The following is an 8,314-nucleotide window of genomic DNA, read 5'->3' on the forward strand; positions in this document are numbered from 1 at the left end:
CCCTCTAACTCGACTGGGATATTTTGGCTTTCTAATTGCAGTTGCTAGAATGTTTGCCCTTCCACTTAGAGTGAAGGAACCTTAAGAAGCTTACTCCTTAAGTGAATCCTACAATATACGAGTTAAGTAATTAATAAGTTAATAAATAATTACATTATCTACTTCAAAGATAATTAATAATAAATTTAACTACTTACAATTCTTTCAGTAATTGCAACAACCTTTGGAGTGATATACTTCCTTTTCTTTATCCTCCTAGCCTTCTATTTTTTATGATGAGTTAGGTGAGGTAGGGGCTAGATAATAATATAGAGTCTGATTTTGTTGCTTCCTCCATTTTCTTTTGATCTTCCTTCATCAGCTTTCCTTAACTTTCCTATATCCTCCAGAGACATGTAATGGGAATATATATCATGTGATTGTATCGATTTATTTATAGTGCTTAATTTATGTGCAAGTGAAACAAATTAAATCAATAAAATCATTTTAAATAACTTTAGATAGAAAGTGACAATTTATTGCTTGGAATTTAGGGTCATTTTGAGATGCCACAAATTGTCTCCAAGTGTCTTCATTAAGAAAATTGTACTCTTAACATAAATCTTGACCATCTTCTCTCCATTAATACAGACGTAATATCTAGTCAGTGTTGACTTAAAATCCTTCCAACACTTGCAAACATTCTTTAATCAATGCTTCTTCATCTCAATGGTAGCAAAAATATTATAGGTTAGCTGTAAAGTAATTATGTTTTAAGTAAGTTAAAGTTTTTTTAAAAAAATTATAAAAATAACAGTTTTAAATTTTAATAGTACTTACTAAAATTTTTTCAAACTTGATCCTTAATAGCATGTGGCACTTGTCTCCAATCTTTGTATTGAATATTAATTTTGCTGTAAGCCTAAAGGCTAATGAAGCTAATAAATCAATCTCCCTCAATGACAAGTGGAACCAACTTCGGACTAAATTTAGCATGCAATTTCTCTATAGTCTCATGACATATGGCCAACTCTTTCAATTTTGTAGAGCCTCTACCCTTCTTCTTATCAGGTGAATAAGTGGTATTATTATCTCCTCTAGAACCCTCCATACACACATATGTTAGAAACAAGGCAAAATTGATTAAGACAAAGTAAATAAACTAAAATAATAAAAAAATAAAAAAAACCATTACTTTATTCATTCTTTCAAATTCTTTTGATAATCTCTAATAGTACATTCATTATCTTTCTCATCCACTACACTTGATTGAAATGGATTTGTTGTGAAAGGTGAGGCCTCATTAAGATTAAAACTAGGGTCATCATTACCATCAACTTTAACAGTTTGACTTTTGCTTTGAAGAACTATAAACAATTGCTTCTTTGTTGAATTGATCACATAAAACACCTACTTTACTTGATTTGCTAAAATGAAAGGCTTATCAGTATGACCTATCCTATTGAGATCCACTAAGGTAAATCCAGTAGTCATGTTTATCTGGATGTCACTCTTATGAATCTACTTACATTTAAAACAACAATTTTAAATTTGGTGTAGTTAATTTTCCAAATCTCTTCAATAGTTTCATAATAGGTCATGAGAGTTGATTTTAGGTTTTTATCTTTAGAACTAGAAAAATGTTAAGCTTCAGCCACCACCATCACTCTACTATTATGCACAGTACTTTTTTATCTTCTTTCATATAAAATGAATACTCATTTATGTCAAACCCACCCTAATATATAACCTGAAAATGAGGCCTCTCAACTAACCATTTTATCATATAAGACACATTGTTCTTGTTGCAAACCTTTTCCTTAAACTACATGATGAATGTCTTATTTTGCTCATTTGCTAGTTGCATATCATTTTTTTTTGAGTTTTTGTCTTTTAGCTTCTCCTTGTGAATATCTAAGTAATACTGGACTTCTTTCATGTTGTTCAAAATGTAAAGATGAGCTTATAACACCTTTTCACGTCACATACTCTTCACTCGAACCCCTCGTGTTCCCTTACTTGCGAGACTAGTCCCTTCATAGGGAGGTTTGAGAATTCCAATTGCCTTTACCCCATTTATGTATGAGTACAAAACCAGACATCCTCTCCAACAACATATCTTTTAACAATTGAAGCCTTAGGATGATATGGATTTTTAAAATATTTTTCAAATATTTTCATGTAACGTTCAAATGGGTACATCTACCTAAGATAGGCAAAACCACATAGCCTTATTTCCCTTACTAAGTGAACAATTAAATACACTATAATATTAAAAAAGAAGGAGGAAAATATATCTCTAGTTGGCATAAAATAATATAACCTTTATTTTTCAATTCATCTAACTTATCAGGGTGAATGATTTTGTTGTAGATAGAATTGAAGAAACTACACAACGTTGTTATTGTATGCCTCACGTCGTCTTTCAATATACCTAGAATAGTCATTGATAATAGTTGTTGCATCAATATATGACAATCATAAGATTTCAAGTTTATTAGCTTCAAATCTTTTATTAACACAAGATTTCTCACATTAAAAGAATATCCTTAAGGCACACTAATCCATGTAAACACTCACAAAAGCTTACTTTCTCCTTTTTTGAAAGTGTGTAGGCTGTGGGGGGTAGATAAGTCCTTTTTCTCTTCTTGTTGTGCAAATAATTGTTCTTTTATTCCTATCTCGACCAAATTTAGTTTAGCATTTATCTCACCCTTAGTTTTTCCATTAATTTTAGAAGTGTATCCATAAGACTATCACAGATATTTTCTCCACATGCATCACATTAAGATAATGCCTCATATCAAGACACCACCAATATGAAATATCAAAGAAGATAGACTTCTTTTTCTATAAATTCTTCTCACTTGCAGTCTTTCAATTCTTACCAAAGATTATATTGATTATTTTCACTTGTTGGTAAACTTGCTCCTCAATTAATGCCTTGGGAGAAAATTTATACTCTTATAAGCCATTAAAAGTCTTTTTCAATCTACGACAAAAGTGATACCAACCAAAAAATTATCTATGACTAAGGTAGATCATTTTCTTTTCGTACTCTAGATATTGAGAGTGCGTGCCTTCTTCACAAATAGGACATACTTTATACCACTTGATACTATACCCGGATAAGTTTTCATATACAGAAAAGTCATTTATTATGTAAAAAATAATGGCACATCGCTTAAAAGACTGTTGCTGGTAAGTATCGAACACGTCGACTTCTCCTCCCACATCATCTTCAAGTCCTCAATCAAGAGTGCCAAGTACATATCAATCTCATTTCTAGGTTGTTTTGGCCTAAGATCATCATAGTCAACATGCTATACTCACATTTCATACACAATGAAGGAGGAAGATTGTAAATCACAAGGAGAATTGGCCATGTACTACGTGTGCCACTGAGATTATTGAAATGGTTATTTCCGTCCATACGAAGTCTAAGTAGAAGGTTTCTTGGCTCCATATCAAAATTAAGAAAATTTTGATCTATCATCTTTCATTAAGGAGAATCAGTTGGGTGCTGAAGTTTACCATTAGATATTCTATTATCAAAGTGCTATCTCAAGTTCTTTGCATTTGTGGCATTGAAAAACAAATGTTCAAACCTTAGTATTATTAGAATATACCACAACACCCTTAAAGGTGAGCCATTAGTGATCTCATTATTCCCACCACCAACATCTTTCTTTACTTTGTATTGTGACGCTCTGCATTTCTGACATTTATATAGCCCTTCATACTCCTTTCTATACAACACACAGTCATTAAGACAAACATATATTTTTTTATATTGCATACCCATTGGGCACAAAAATTTTTTAGCCTCATAGTAACGGTTGGAAAGCGTATTACTGTCGGGAAGCATATCTACAAGCAATTCAAAAAACCAAGTAAAACTCATATCAATCTACCTATATCTTGCCTTCAAGTTATCCAATTTTAACATACTCATCAAATGTGAATACTTTTTACACTCCTGATACAAAGGCTTTATTGCATTACTCTACAAGTTTTCACATGCATGTGTTTGCACAAAGGACTCCATTCTAATATAACGGATCATATCTTCTATCTTATCATACCAAGTAATACATTCCACCTCGTTCTCTTATTCTTCATTTGTCCTCCTAGCTCGCATTCATCCAATTACAGTCTATTGTTTAACTACCTAATTAATATACATAAAAAATATTATATTTAAATTTTTCTAACTCAATTTAAAAAATGTTGGTAGAGTTTCCTCTTAAAATAGGAGCTCCCAAAATTTCAACAATAAAAAAAATAGAACAATATAAACTCAAATAACAAATAGAAATATCCAACAACAATTAGAAAAGTTCTATTGAAAATGAATCACAATACCAAAATTTAAACTCTATTAATATTAGAAAAAAATTTGGTAGAATTTCACCTTAAAATGGGACCTCCAAAAATTTCAACAACAATTAAGTTCAACCCAAATCAATTCAAATCTCAAGAAATTTTGAAATTTAAATAAATCCATCAAGCACTTTTTAAACATATAACAACTGTTTTTTTTTAAGAAACACATGAATAAAAATTATGACTAAGTTATAGAAATTCAATCAACAACAATCACATTTAATTTTTAATTTTACAAATTTAAAAGAAAATTCAGCATAATTTCCCTTTATATTTTGTCGTCCCAAATTTAAATTTCAATAATTAGAAAATGGAAACAATAACAAAACTAAATCAAAAAAAAATATCATAGCATTGGAACAAAAATGAAAACTTGAAATACAAAACTTCATATCTACAGCTACCCGTCAAGAATCTCATAAACCAAAGAATAATCAGCAAAAATAAATAAGAAACTTACTTGGACTCCAATGAAAATGGCAATGGAACTCTAAACACCCACAAACACCAACAATGGACGAAGAATTTTAGAAATCACGACCTACGATGTTGTGGACCCATAGTTGTAAGCTTTGAACAAGAAGGTTCACTAACAATGGACTAATACAGACAGAACAAAGAACATGAAAGAGAGAGAAAGACCCATCTCTAAAACCCATAAAACCAACAATGCCAGGAGGCAGTGGTGAGTGGCAGCGACCAACGTGTAGCGTGCTGCAAGATGCAATGGTGACTGAATTGGTAAAAAAAAACCCACAAAGGGACAAAAGGAAATAGGAGAGGTTTCGAAAAACTAGAACTGATTCAACACCCTCTGTTGTTTTTAATAATGGTTTCCATGTCGATTTTTCATAAAACCGAAGCGAAATCCTCTTTTCATGTCAGTTCATAGTTTGAAAAGTTGAACTTACCACATCGGTTTGACGTGGGAAGTTAGCCAAGATTTTTTTTTCATAGATGTATCACAACGGTGGTATTTTAGAACTGACATGGTTTATGGTTTTAACCATGGTTTGTCTAATAGCCGACATTAAAAAGTGAACATAAAATTGCATCGCTGCCACTGCCTTTTTTTTTAAACATCAGTTTTTTTTTTTTGAAAATGATGTTACTTTGCAACGTAAAATGGCAATGTTCTAGTAGTGATTTCACATAAGTACTGGAGCAATCGAATTGCCTATAAAGGCACTTTTATCACAACATTTTAAAATTATTCTCTTGTTTAGGCAACAAAAAAATAAATATTGCCTCCTATAAATTTTCTTTTTGGCTACATTTTAAAAATATTCCTAATTGTTTTTCTACTAATAAAAAATTATTTTCATTTTTTGATAACTTATCCATATTCTTTTATTTATTTTATTTTTTTAATTTGTTATTTATTGATAAGAAAATTTTAACAATTATATACATGCGCACACACATATAATATTTTGCGTTATAATAATTAAAAGTCATATTAGAAGAGTAGTCAGAGTAATATGATTTTTTAAAAGGATCAAGATTTGAATCTTAGGTAACAAAGAAAATATTAAATTTTAACTATTTAATATTTACGTTAGGTAATAAAGTTTGCAACAATTCTTTAATATTATCTATGCTTTTATGATAAGCAACAAGAAAAAATTGTTGTTTATTTTAGTACCTAGTATTGTTTATTTTCTTACCATAAATAATGGTTTTATGTTGTGGCCTAAAACATGAAAAAAACTATTGCCCTAAATTATAGATAATAGGAACAAATTCTACACCCAAAAACCATTATAGGCAATGGTTTTGCACCCTTCTACAGACATTTTTGTCTATTGTTACAAATAAAAAATGTTATAATGTATTAATGAGTATAAGCACAACATAAAAAATTTGAAAATTAGTGAAAAGAGTTAGCTTTTATAACGTATAAATTAAGGTTTGAATTTTTATTAAGAAAAGTATTTATATTTAATATTTCATCATAGTTTGAATATGATTATTGTTTTCATGAGGAGAACACTCGTAAAAGACAAAAAAAAAATAATGATTTTTTTTAAATGAAATAACACACTTGTGACTCCCGGTTTGCTGTCTAATTAATTTGGCAACTAACATGAACGTGCTACCAAACACACCTATTCACGTGGCGTAACATGGATGACGTGACATCGTACCGGTGTTATCGTCTCTTATGATCTCCACTTGCATATTTCATTATTTTCTGATTTATTGGCATTTTCTCCAACAACACAACAGTCTTACTTATATCATGTTAGTTTTGACCCCTGATGTTCAATCAGAATTCGTTACTAATTAAATGTGAATGTTTAGCAATAACACACACACACACACACACACACACACATATACAAAGTTCTCGAATGACTCTCAATATTTTGCCAACGTAGCTAGAATGACATTGATTGCTCGTTTATTGAGAGCTTCCAAAGTGGATTACTTTAAGCTTCAAAGATGCCAAATTATATATATCTGGAGTAAACCTAATTAAAAATCGTCTAACAGTAAATTTTCTTTATAGTGTAACTAATACATCATAAATTTAGCTAGAAAAGCTGTTTCTCTTGATGGAGATTTTGTTTGTTTTAATCATCCTTCATCTTTGCTTCTTCGTATGAAGAACGAAGAAAAGATCTGGGACATATATTGAGCTCTGTTCTCCCCCCCCCCAACCTTTCTCCCAATTCCTTTCTATTTTCTGTTACAAATCGTAATCAGTAGTTATAAGAAAACTACAATTTTTAAGAAATATTTATATTATTAGGCCAAAAAAAAAAGAAATGTTTATCTTATATTTTCTACAAATTTCCTCTTATAATGTTAATGTTTATTTTTACTAGACAAATTTGCTTCATTAATTATAAGGATAATTTATTCACATTTTTTATATTTCAAGCATAATTATTATACTTAACCAATTTTCTTAAATTGAGTGAATTGATTATTTTTTTCTTATATTTAAAAATGAAAGAAGTATATAATGAGGTGTATTTTTCCAACAAAAAAAAATTGAGCTAAATTTGAGAAATAGGCAGGAACCATACATTAAGAATGAGGAGTTAATTATTGCACTGATTTGAGCGTTAATCCTCCCTTGCTTTCAAAGCGAAAAAAACTTTTGCTACTGATTTAATATTTATTACTGATATTATTAATATATGTGGTGACACCTGAGTATTATTAATCAGGAGCTCACTTTCGAATAATATCACATATTGGATGAGGGAAGTTTCCGTAAATAAAGAAAATCTAAATTAAGAGAAAGTGACATTGCATTGCATTGCGACCAAACATATTCCACAGTCACCGTCAGACACCTACGTGTATTCTTTGCCTCCATCGCCCGCAATCCCTCCTGCCATTCGGAATCATGAATAAAGAAGCTAGCTTGACGACACAGTGGAGGATTGGTTCAATTGATTAGACAATTATTGTATAAAATTGACTAGAGAGTTCAAGTTTTTAAGAATATGGTCGCATAAAATAGTTGGTAAAAAATCTTGCTACTTGTTAGAAGGATCTCGCAACCTGCTCAACCCGCATCAGTGTGGAATGTGGATCTTGTTATATCCTTTCAGTTCGACTTGAGCATATCTAATCTATGATATCAGATGCAATGCAAAAAATGCTTGGTTCATTAGTGCAATTTTTTTTTTGGGGGGTTGGGGAAGTTAGGTTTTTTGTCAATACCAAAAAATGGATAATATTAAAAGAAAGACTTCCGAAATAATTTAATACTCCTTTCAATCCTATTTATAATATACCTTGTAAATATAATTTTTTATTTAAATGTAAGACAAATTGTAATAATTAAATTATTTTTTTAATTTTATCATTTATTAATTAGCAAGTAAGTATTTTATACAGTTGCATCATATGCATGATTTAAAATTAAGGATAAAAATAAAAATAAAACTCATTTTTTCATTATATCAAAAAAAATTAATTTTTTTAAAAA

Source organism: Prosopis cineraria, unplaced genomic scaffold, assembly GCF_029017545.1.
Source record: "Prosopis cineraria cultivar Desert tree isolate PC_DT_omini unplaced genomic scaffold, ASM2901754v1 PC13, whole genome shotgun sequence".
Lineage (NCBI taxonomy): Eukaryota > Viridiplantae > Streptophyta > Magnoliopsida > Fabales > Fabaceae > Prosopis > Prosopis cineraria.